General features: G+C 43.0%; 1 protein-coding gene across 11 annotated transcripts in view; it reads right to left on the bottom strand.

Moving 5' to 3' along the window:
- Positions 1–12,500, bottom strand: part of foxp1b (forkhead box P1b) — a 184,188-nt gene that overhangs the window by 52,805 nt on the left and 118,883 nt on the right. Inside the window, exon 1 of one of the 11 annotated variants that reach the window (XM_080420963.1) lies at positions 1,948–2,161. The exons of 9 other annotated variants lie outside the window; for them this stretch is intronic. The gene's annotated coding sequence lies outside the window, so the exon portion shown is untranslated. Of the gene's footprint in view, positions 1–511; positions 678–1,947; positions 2,162–12,500 lie in introns of those variants that run through there. One more of the 11 variants, XM_080420964.1, reaches the window with a different exon arrangement.

The following is a 12,500-nucleotide window of genomic DNA, read 5'->3' on the forward strand; positions in this document are numbered from 1 at the left end:
AAATAACGGCCCCTGCCTGAAAGGGCTAATGCACTACTAATGAACAATAAATCAACTTTGATTACAAACTGTCAACCCAATCAGCTCGCACTCCAGCTCTCCCAAACTGCGAGTCCCCGAGCGCAGCTGCACGGCATTACGGAGTGCGCTGCACTGTTTAGGCTTCGCTCCCTCTCTTTCTCTCTCTTCTCCTTCACCTCCTGCTTGCTGCTCATCATATTTCTCCTCTCGGCTGATCTGATCTTCACCTCCGCCTGGCCCTGGCCTCGCCCCCTTCGGTCTTTCACTTCAACATACACCCAAAGTCACCCAGAGTTCCTCAACATTGAGACGAGCGCCTCGAAACTTCCCCAAACAAGCTGCAGTTGCTGAAGTTGCATAGGTGCACAATAAGCAATGGATAATACAGCCAGAAAGAATATATTATAATAAATCAAATGAAAAGTAGGGCTTAAAAATAAAAAGGTTGCGATAACGTAAAACTTGCGCAGTAGCAGTCAATGAGACTCACAAAGTGGTCATCTTGAAAGGTTGATCAGCCGTGAGTTCAGTAGCCATCCTACTTGTAACACATCGTAGCTGACACAGACAGGACTCGAAACCAAAAAAGATAAAATAATTAAAAATTATGGCAGAAGTCGACCAACTGCAGTTCAACTTTCTCAACCGAGTGCACTCCATAATCCCTTTACAACACATGCTCATATACGGTTACCCACACACAACACACACTCCCTAACTTTTCAGGAAGATACGAGTGCTGACAATTGGAGTGACGGATTCTCTCCATCGTGGTTAAGTGGTGACGGTGTCAAATATAGAGCTGTACCTCACAGTGACATGGTGAGGAAAGTGATGAGTCCAGGCCATATATCTGGGAGCAAGCCAAGTCTCACCACAGATCACTAAATTCTAACACACACACGCACGCAAGCGTGCACACACACACGAACGCGCCCACACTCTCTCTCTCACACACACACACACACACACACACACACACACACACACACACACACACACACACACACACACACACACACACACACACACACACACACACACACACACACACACACACACACACACACACACACACACACACACACACACACACACACACACACACACACACTAAACCTGGAGTGTCTCACTCTATTCAAAATGTACAATACCAGTAAACCCACACATAGCAAAAATAGCCTAAATTACATAAACATATACAGTTGAGTATACTGTAAACTGTATAGTATACTATTGTATATAATATAACCTGTGTGCATGACATTGACAATGTTCAACACAATAAAGCAGCAAAATGCTAATTTTGCTAAAAGTAAACAAAGTAAAGAGGAGACAAACCTGTCCCCTGCTTTACCTACAGCTTCTCCTAATTCAAACAACATGTGCTACAGCATCCTGCTCAACTGGTTAGCTGACTATCACAAGTAAACAAAACACTAAACAAACATCATGAAACTTACTGTACAGGCTAGGCAAATGCAGTTACCAACAACAAACATGCAAAGTAGATGAACTATTAACCTGATCTATTCACGTGTAGTGATACACGAAAGAACACGTGTATCACTACATTTAATCCAAAGCACAAAAGCCAAAGCAGATATATCTACAACACACAGACATTAAAAACAGCAGTGTATTCTACCACAAAATGACTATGAATGCCACATGCTTACTACATTTCTATGATCACAGGCACTCTAGCCTTTATGTTGTCCTTAACTCAGCATCACAGTAAAACCCTGGATCACTTCTCTTCTTACACAAACTGTATGATAAAAATTAACCAATTACAATGATAGGACACCAACAATACAACAGACAATAAGCCTCCCCCTTTCCTTTTCCCTGGTCAAATTAAATCGTCAAGTTTTCTACACAAGAAAGCTGGCAAAATCACAGAAATCAATCATATTGACTAACCTGACAAACTCCATTTAGCTGGCAGGGTAAACAGAGAGCTGGGCCGCGCGGTGTGGAGTGAAGCAGAGCGGAGAGGAGAGCAACGAGGGAGAGAGAGAGAGCGAGTGAGAGAGAGAGAGAGAGAGAGCGAACGAGGGAACGAGAGGCAGGCAGGCAGGCAAGCGGGCGGACGGTCGCTGCTGTGCTGTGGTGTCTCCAGCCTTCCTCGGGATACAGACAGATTGCACGCGCAAGGTTGCTCCCCGGCTGACAAGATACAAAACTATCCAATCAACCACGCCCTTCTCCACCAATCACAACCAGCCCTCTAAACATAATCAATTCAAATGGGGCCACACAATGGGGGCGCCGCGGGCCGAGCTGCAGGTGAACCCATGCCTTTGTGTGGGGGCCCCTTTAAAAAAAAAAAAAAGAAGGAGAAAAAAAAGCCACAGTTGACGGCTGTTAACCCTTTGACCCCTGCCGGGACTCCGGCCGTGCTTTTGAAACAATGGGAGCCTAAAGAAAAGGGGCCCTTTAATTAAACAACAGATAAGTAAACACAGCTATCCAGCGGAAAGAAAGAAAGAACAACCAGCCCCGCTATCAGCCGCTTTATTGTTCTGTTTAAATGGAATTGTTTACAGTGCCGGCACACAGAGCACAACTCATTTCACATTCTGAAAACAACAAACGGACAAACAGTTCAGGCCATTGTAGGTGTTTGTGCTTGTTTTTTTGTAATTATTATTTTGAATATTATTTTCACAGCTATGACAATACTGTGTGTAAGCATTAAGCATTACTTTTTATTTTGAAGTAAAATGCTCATATTCATGATGAGGTTTAATTGTATATCTGTGTTTTTTTCACAATTGTTATACATTTAGCATACACCACAAACAATGTCTTGCAATTAGTATTTCTATCATTGTATACTAAATACAACAATGCACTATTTATTTATTTATGTATTTATTTATTTACTTACAGTTATCCTACCACCTGAACTCTGACTCTGAAGTTAAAAGCACTCATGTTAATAGTTAACAGCTACTGCATCCGGTGCCACTGGCCCAACTCCTTTCCCAATGAGAGCAATTAGCTGTCATGATATCATCACACTGCTTTACACCCATGTGCACCCAGCAAGGAGAAAGAGACAGAAAGGGGGAGAGGAAGGGAAAAGGGAGAAAACAGGAGCCTGCCCCCTCCTGGACATTTGAAACAACACAACAGGGTAAAGTGAGAAGGCCATATTGTCCTCTCTTCTGACGTCTCGCCTTCATAATCTACCAACCATTCGATTTACATACAGTTTCTATAATATAATGCACCTTCATTTCACAAAAGACCCAATGTGAAAGGCATAAAAAATAACAACATTAAAATTAAAATGGAATAAACCCTGTGTGTGTGTGTGTGTGTGTGCAGGTGAGTGTCTGTGTGTGCGCGTGCAGGTGCGTGTCTGTGTGCGTGTGTGTGTGTGTGTGGGGGGGGGGGGGGAATTAACACCTCACTTTGCTAATTATCATGACAATAAACAGAGAGCAAAACAACAGGGCATAAGCACAACTCCTATCAACAGCCATAAACCCTTGGCCAAGGATGAAGGAATGTTCATGGGATACATTCCAGTCCGCAAACACACTGGTAAAATAAACAGAGAGGGCCCTCGTTTACAAGCCACTGCTCTCATCTGCTAATAACTAACAACGGGCTAGGCTAAGCTGGCCTGACCTATATAAATTATTGACTGGGACACCTCACATGTCAAAAGTGACAATTCCAATACATATCATAGTGAATAATTAAGTGGGAGAAAAGGCTCTTTTTATTTTCTATCTGACACACTCAGGACGGCTCACACAAAAAGACAGTGACATGCAGGCAGGCATGCACACACACATGCACACAAACACGCACGAGCACACACGCGCACACACACACCACACACACACAAAAGTGGTCTAGGCTGTGGCCACACTCCTCTCCCCCGGCACTCTCCCTGGGGTGGCATGTCGGCATATTCTCAATAAAACACCTTCTTAGCAGTAATAGGCCACTGTTCTCATTTCAACGCTCCCAAAGGCCTCATGATAAATTTAGCAGACACACAGTTCAAGCCTCTCCTCTCACACACTGTCTCTCTAATCCATTGCCTCTGTGCCTGCGCTGTATACAATAATTAAACGTAAGTGTCGATGTGATACACACAGTGTATAGATTTCTTTCTTAACACACCGTGTGCTACAGTATGTACGGGAGGAGCATCGACATCCTTGAGCCTTGAACCCTAGGTCCCATGTGATAGTTTACGGAGAGAGCAGTGCGGGTTGCGCTTATGACATGAACGGATGACATTATAAAATACTCCCATTTCCTGCTTGACTTAGGGTGAAAGTATGAGTTAACGTCTGGCTCTAGCTCTGGCCTGGGCTCGGCTCAGCACTGCTTTCTGGGTAAAGATAACAGTGCCGCACAGCTCCTATTACAAAGCTCCTTCCTCACCTTCCCCAAAACATAAGCATAGTATGTGAACAAGCATTACTGCTTAAATACTACTGTACTTGCTACAGTTATAAAAAGAGAGGAGGAGATGGACAAAAAACTATAATGATAATACTAAATAATAATAATAATAATAACCCATAGCTTTCCATGAAAGAAACCCTGGTGATATGGAGCTTTATTGTGAGAAAACAAACACAGTCTGTTTCCCTGTGTACAACACAAAGTAAATCATTGTTTACTGATAGAGAGCTTCCGCAGGCCAGGTGAGGAGCCAATGCAAATAACAGCTGCTCAGTGCAGTCAAGGGACAACACCTAGATCTAGATCTGCAGTAAATATCTCAATCTCACACAGTGATTAACTAACTGTGAGGTTGAATGATGACTCATTTGTCCTCTGTTATGATCACAATTGTGATTATATAAGGCCAATTCTATTGATCGATAACTAGAACTAATTCAGGTCCTATGAGAAAGTGTTTAGGCAAGTATTTATTCTTATCAAACTGGTCAATTTGCTGGAGGTCCAAACCTCCAGCAAATTTTTGCTAACAAATTGCTCAAGATGTTGTATTGTGCAGTCACAAAGCAACATTAAAATCATACTTTGTAACTTTTTCAATTCAACAAAAGTTATTTTTGATACAATCATTCACTGGTATATTTTTCACAATAACAATTCCACATAAATGGGTTTTTGACAACTTCTCTAAACACTATTAGTGTCTACCACGAACTCCTATGGCATCTAGGTTTTAGAACACCCTGGTTCAGAAGCAGCAGTGTTTCCCCTATATGCATTAAAATTGTGGTGGCCCGCCACTTCTTAAATTGGGCCGCCACAGCTTAATTCTTACGAAAATGATTATTTCATACGCGACGTGTTGTGAGCCTGTAGGTGCCACAAATTATGAATTTGGCGAGCCTGTATTCATGCAGGTCTCCTGAGTCTATGGGTCTCCTGTGAAAGGGCTCCCCTTAGGGTAACACTTTTTTATGGGTCACAGGTTTATGCTCGACAGTTTTGTTTTGTTTTACATGCTATGTTTGTATAGCTTGTCTAAGATGATTTCAACGTGGATGTTGCTCATTAGTAGGATACATGCAATGGACGCATCAACTAAGAATATTAAATGAAGTTACAACAGTAGATTTGTTCGTTTTGTCAAGAAAGCAACACCGTTTTATGAATTACCATTAAAACTAACGTAATTATTTGATTCAATTGATTGGAATGTGCAAGGAAACATTTGTGAAACATGTATATGATCCATAATGATCTCGCAGAGCTTTCCAATCCACGCTGTAGGCTACTATCACCGATCAGACAACTATGATCCGGTGGGAGGTAACCATAATGCTTAATTTATGCCCGTGCTGCACGCTGAAAACAGATATACAAGCCCACAACACTTGTGGATGCAATGCATTGTGAGCTTGTAGATCTGATCTTTTCGGTGACACCATACACTGAAATATACATTGAGCTCAATGGTAGGTTTGGCAGTCAACAACCATCAATGGGACCGCCCAATTTGTATTTATTTATCTCTCCTCCGAATGAACTGGTTGGGCAATGGGCACCCCTACCATATAGTTATAAGGAGATAACGCTAGCTGCAGAATCTCACCCATGCTGACTTCATTTTGGGAGAAAAAGAAACTGGTAGAAACAAAAACAAGCACACTTAGTCCATTCAATTAGAAATTTGCTGGGTGCACGGCTCACATAAAACAAAGAATAGCCAGCCCTCCGAAGTCCTTCTGGTATTGATTGATTGATTGATTGAAATTTTTATTAGGCAAAAGAATGTAAAACAACACAGTTACATTAATAATGCTTTTGTCTAAATTGTCCGGCCAAAAAAGTCCTTGCGGACTTGTTTCCGTTGAGGTCCTTGAGTACTTTTTCATTAATAAGGCACAGGCATACACAGACGTGTTTAGGCGTCAAGCCTTCCTCAGCGTGCATCAAAAAAATAAAGTGATCATGGTGTTGTTTGTACCGGGGGGGACTGATAGACAGACAGACATTAAGAAGACTAGGACTTTAGCTGCTGTTCGTGGTTGTAAATAGCCACCGTGCTAGGGGAAACACTGGCCAAATTAGTGTTAATTTACCAAGGTTAGTATAGTTGCCTCTGTTATTCTTTTGCATTTCTCCTTTAAATTCATGTGTCGCATTGCTGTTGGTGAATCTTATTAGACATTTATTTAGCAATATCTGATTGTTTGTATAAATCACTTTATTTCCATTAAAATGCCACACAAGTATGATTTATTATTATTTACAGTATCACTGTTTTCTTCATAGCACAATGAATCCACCCTTGTGGCTGCAAACGCCTAAACCTAAAAGTTGCCTTGCTATATGGAATAAGTCATGTTAAAATGAATGAGGTTATCACCCAAAGCAAACCGTTACAGCTGAGTTACAGTAAGTCACGCTTGAGTCAGTGAGTTCCTCCTGGTCTATTATGGTTGGGCCTGGTTATTTACTTTTAATTTCAGCATTCGAGAACACACTGTTTAGTCAGCATCTGTGTAGACTGTATTTGCAAAATATTTCCTGAGGAGATGTGCCAGCCAGTGTACTGTAGCTTTCACTTAGTCAAAACAAGAACACATTCAGCGATGACAAACATCAATTTGAGGAGGTGGGGGATTTTCTCCTCGTATTGTTTGATGATTTATTCATCTGCGTTCTGAAGCAGAAGATATATTTAGTAAAGAAACTCGCCACAGTGTTCTGTAAAGAGCTTGTCATTGAATGACAATGTAAGAATTGACTCAATGCTAAATTCAAGTCACAGATATGGTGAAATATGACTATGTTGCTTTCATATCATGAGAAAACAAGATTTCGAATGATTAAATATAATAAATGAGGCAAGCTTGAAGTAGGCAAATACAAACACACAGCCTTACTAGCCTCCGTGGCTAACGAAGTGGCCAAGTTGCCTTTGGATGGGAAGGACTTTAATGACGAGGGCCATGCAGATGTGCATTTTTAGATGTACAGAACTGACAATAAATGACAGGTCAAAACAAACAGGGACCATGCAGCAACTGTTTGATGTGCTAAACAGCAGAAACAGGCATTCCTATACTTACAGTATAGGATGTATGTGCTTATTACTTAGCACTTCTGAAACTGTTAACCTGGGTCAAATGTACCAGGGATATTTTGGGGATTTAAAAGCAATGCAGAAATACAATGCAGGCAAAAATACTTACCGGTATGTATTATGTAAATTATCTCAATTCCAAACAAAATAAATAATATGTATGATTAATGGTTGCCTTCAAATAAAAAGTTTAGAATGGGTAATTTTGACTCAAACTAAACACAAGGTTTAATACGTTAATATGGTTCAGGTCATGCTTTTGTGAGTGTGTCCTTGTTTCAACCCTGCTTAAATGAAACCCAAGAGTAAAAAAGACAAGGATAGACAAGCAAATAGTTGACAATTAGTTTTCATGATATTGCAGTAACGATTATTTCTCACATTTAGACTGAAGGTATTATACTCACAGACAAAATAAATAAAGGAAACACAGCGTTATGTTAGCTTTTCAGAGGCCCGTCATATCTGCAAGGAATACAAGGTTGCACACTAGAGAGGTTTATTACAGAACGTCCAACACAAATTATGTCTCCTTATACTGCTCAAGGCGTGTCTATCCCTGGCTTTCGCTCTCATAAGGTATGAAACAAAAAATCATTGTGCTTTCTTTGTGCTAAAAACAGGGTGAGATGCCTTATTGGGAATGGAAACAGTGAACCACTAAGTTTGTCAAAAAAGTGGACACAACATTGCTCCTCCTCCTCTCCTCTGGAGGAGGAACTCGCTCATCAGCTGTGAGATGAGAGAAACCACTTTGTGAGCTGTTGTATTGTAGGTGCCTGAGTGTAACTATTACTGTTTCTTAATGCTATGGCTCACTGTACATCCAAGCACTGAATTCACCCATCCCCTCCCCAAAAGGCTGTGCAATTCACTCCCAACAAGCCTCCACATCCTTTCCTGCGTTGGATGGAAATGGTGGGGGCAGATGACTATGACTTCATTCTGACAGGATTATCCCTAAACCTGGTTTCAATCTACACCGCAGTGCAAATAATACATTTTTACAGTATGACAATGAAAACAAGCAATAAAGAGAAGCCCTCCCACCCCCATCAGTCCCCCAGGTTCAGAGTTGGATGCGGGACTCTGCTGGTCATTCCTTGCAGATTGGATCAAGTCAAAACCAATGCATGCATCAAAAGATGAGAATTAATTACGACACTACATACCTTGATACCTTTTACACAACACAAAAGGGGCAGGAGTCACTCCCAGGATCTCAAACGCACACACACTCACTCAGCCAATAAATGATGGTATCTGAGGGGGCTAAGCCTCAGCTCAGACTGACAGCCGATCCTTTCTGGTGGATATTTCCCTAAAATATGAATCCTGATGCAACTCGCCAGAAGAGCAGACCTGCTTTGTGTGTTTAGAATAAAACCTCTGTATAGACGAGTGGATAAAACTTTCAGCCATAACAGTCGGAAACAAGAGTGAAACCCTGGACAGCACCTTGTGTGCTCATTGCTGGGTCCACCTCCTTTGCCCTGCTATCTTGGCTGGCTTCAGACGTCTCTGTGACCTCTGATCCTCTGTATGGAACAATCCACAGAAAGATTTGCAGCCAGACAGGCCTGCTGGTGATTTAATTAGAATGACCGTTTTAAAGCGGGCAGCATACTTCAAAAGAAGTAGAATAGTTTTTCAGCTTGCCAAATCCAAAGACGTTCCGTTAGTTAAGACCACACCCATTCGGTATGGAATATGAATTTCTGACCAATCACGCACAATGTTTGCATTGCTGTCATATGTGGCAATCGTTTTGTTTTTGTTTCTGCAGCTCAATGCGCTCCTGTTTAAATTATTTAGGCCTCCACTGTAAGAGAAAGATGCTTGACCTTAAAATGGCCAAACCAGGGTAAATAAGGCTTAAATTATTATTATATTTTTTTTCTGCTTCTGCTTGGGCAGGTAGCCAGTGTTGGGGCTGGGCTCACTGTCACCTCGCCGGTGGGCTGCCATTGCCCGCACTGCCTCGGGCCGCTGGCCGACCGGGCTGAGGGAACCACCTCGGAATGCCGCCTCGGATGGCCCCGGAGTGCTGGCCGGACTCCAGCTGACGGGGCCCCGGCCCAGCACTCTAATGACTTACAGATTGGAGCGCTGTGGTGTACATGTGTCAGGACAATGCCACGGGTCTGCTGCGAATAGAAAAAAAAGAAAATGCAGGAGAGAGAGAGAGAGAGGGAGAGAGAGCCGGCGGCTTCTCTCTGTCCTGTCAGACAGAGAGGCTTGGCTGCTGCATTCTGTCACATCACGCTGCAGCCCCTTCCCCATACCCCCAACAGACCACAGATGAAGGATGCGACCGACAAGCATTGGGGGGAGTGTTGTAGAGGGGTGGGATGGTGCGCTGGTAGAACTTAAAAGGCTTTCACCATGTAAACTGAAAGGGCATTATCTTTTGACCTGGAGATGCCCCTTGTGGGGTTGAACACAGTGGGGTCCAAACAGAGAATATGAGAAAGACAGACAGACAGACAGACAGACAGACAGACAGACAGACAGAGAGAGAAAGAGAAAGAGAGAGAGAGACACACACAGAGAGAGAGAGAGAGACAAACAGACAGGGTGTTATGATTTAAATTGGCAAAAATATAAAGATAATTGGTGGCTGGTGTGATTTTTAAAATGCATCATTTCAGGATTTCAGGCTGTGCACCCACAGTATGACACCATCAGTTCTACACAGCATTTATCAGAGCATGCTGAGAAGGTGACCCGTCTTTCATTTGAACCCACACATAATCTCTGCATATTATGGGAAATAATGTTTCTTTGGAGGTTTTCTATTCCTGGCAAAACAAGGACTTGACTGTAAAGAACACATAAAGTTCCAAGGGGCTTCTTTCTGTACCCATCTCTGACAACATTTCTCACATGTAAGCTCAAGTGGAAAAACCTCAAAGTTTGAGGATCAGATATTCATTAAGATCGTCTTTAGTTCTTACAGAAACCCGTCTCCCTATTCCATGCTAACGACTTGCACATTCTCAGGACACTTCAGACCAATGCGAGGCAGACTGATAACGGTCATCAGCATCACTCAGACGGGGTCCGTACCGAGAACACAAGCTGGCCTCAAGCCCAATACCCTCACACTGTACCAGCGGTCATGAATAATGTACACCAATCAGGGGCCGCAAAGGCCCAGGGTCGGAAACAAGCCTAATCTGGGCATTACGTTGATAGCACAGACACCATGTTGACACAACATCTTCAACCCAGCTGTACGCCACATAATCCCCCTGTAGGAGGGTGGGTGCATACCTTAGGATCGCTCGCAGCGCGTGCGTAGTTAAGCAGCCGGGTTCCTGAGCAACAAACGAGCATCGTCCCCCCCCACACTCCACCCCCTGCAAGGGGCTGGTGGACTATCAGCGAGGGTCCGACAGTGTTGTTCCTAATTACCTATTTCTCCACTCCTGATCCTGTGGCTGGCATAATTAGTTACCTGGGGCTGCAATCCAATTTGAAGTGATGACAAGAAAGTGATCCATGAAAAAGTAATAAGTTAAATCCAATTTCGGTCTGCCTCTAATTAAATGCACATGGAACTAATGAGTCAAACCCTCGCATTTCGCTGATAATGGTAATTAGCGGGGTGGGAGTCACCGGCTCTCTTCATCCGCGCCACTGTAGGTGTGTGAGAGAGGGAAAAAAAAGGTAAAGTGGCATGGACTCTTTTAATTACATGTGTCATTCTGTCAGTGTAATTTACTGGCTTTTTGACCAGTCAAGTATGTTAAGCTGCTCTCCAGCGTGCGCGGCAAGCTGTTTGTGTATCTGGTCTGATTAAACGCCTCTGGGCCACAAGTATACAGTGTAACCATCCTCCTCCAGAAAGCTTCCACGGGGGCTGGTTGAAAGAGGGACCCCTGTTGAAGATATAAAAACTAAAGAGCCATTTAATGCTGATCAAGGATTCTGGAGGTTCATTTTTTATTTTCTCTCTCTCCTTCTTTCCCTCTGTGCAGGTCTTTTTATTCCCTCTCTTCTTTGATGATCATACTGTAAATGCCATGCTTCACTATTATGTTTTTCCCCGCTGACTTGAATACACCGTAAAATCCCCATTGTTAATTTAACTTTTAAAGAGTGAAACATTGACCCAAATGGACCTGTAAGGGCACATTTTTACAGTCTCCAGAGTTAAATGAACAGAAGATGTGACCGTGAGGGAATGAATTGGAAAGAAAAGACACATCTCCAAATGAGCAGAGGTCTCTGTCTCTCATGCCTAACGGAGGGAGATGGCTGAGATGAATGAAGCTCCGTCCGCAGATGGCTCCACCGATCAGGTGACTTTTATGGGGTGTCAGTACTACACAGCCTCATAATTGTTGGATCATGTCTTTTGATGACCTGGGTCCAGCTGAACAGAGAATCATTATCAGCTGTGTGTGTGTGTGTGTGTGTGTGTGTGTGTGTGTGTGTGTGTGTGTGTGTGTGTGTGTGTGTGTGTGTGTGTGTGTGTGTGTGTGTGTGTGTGTGTGTGTGTGTGTGTGTGTGTGTGTGTGTGTGTGTGCGTGCGTGCGTGCGTGTGCGTGCATAAAGTGGCTAGCATACTGCCAGACGACCACAAGTGTAAACACGATATCTCACACACAACCACATGCATGAACACTTAAGCTTAATTGTGTGTGTGTGTGTGTGTGTGTGTGTGTGTGTGTGTGTGTGTGTGTGTGTGCTCGGATGCACGCGTGCACGCGCGTGGTTAGGATGCATTTAATTAGCAGAATATGTAATTCAGAGATAAACAAACACTTGTCGTGTCCCTGTGGCTTTTTTTTTTCTCCCTTTCATAATGGCGGTTGCAACCCTGGCAAAATGTACACAGTGAATCCTCACCATTAATTTAACTCCTGAGAGTGTACAAATGAAACCAAATCCAGTCACTCTCAGGGTTAAATTAGCACTCCAGATG

The sequence above is a fragment of the Gymnoscopelus braueri genome, assembly GCF_963280865.1.
Source record: "Gymnoscopelus braueri genome assembly, chromosome: 3".
NCBI lineage: Eukaryota > Metazoa > Chordata > Actinopteri > Myctophiformes > Myctophidae > Gymnoscopelus > Gymnoscopelus braueri.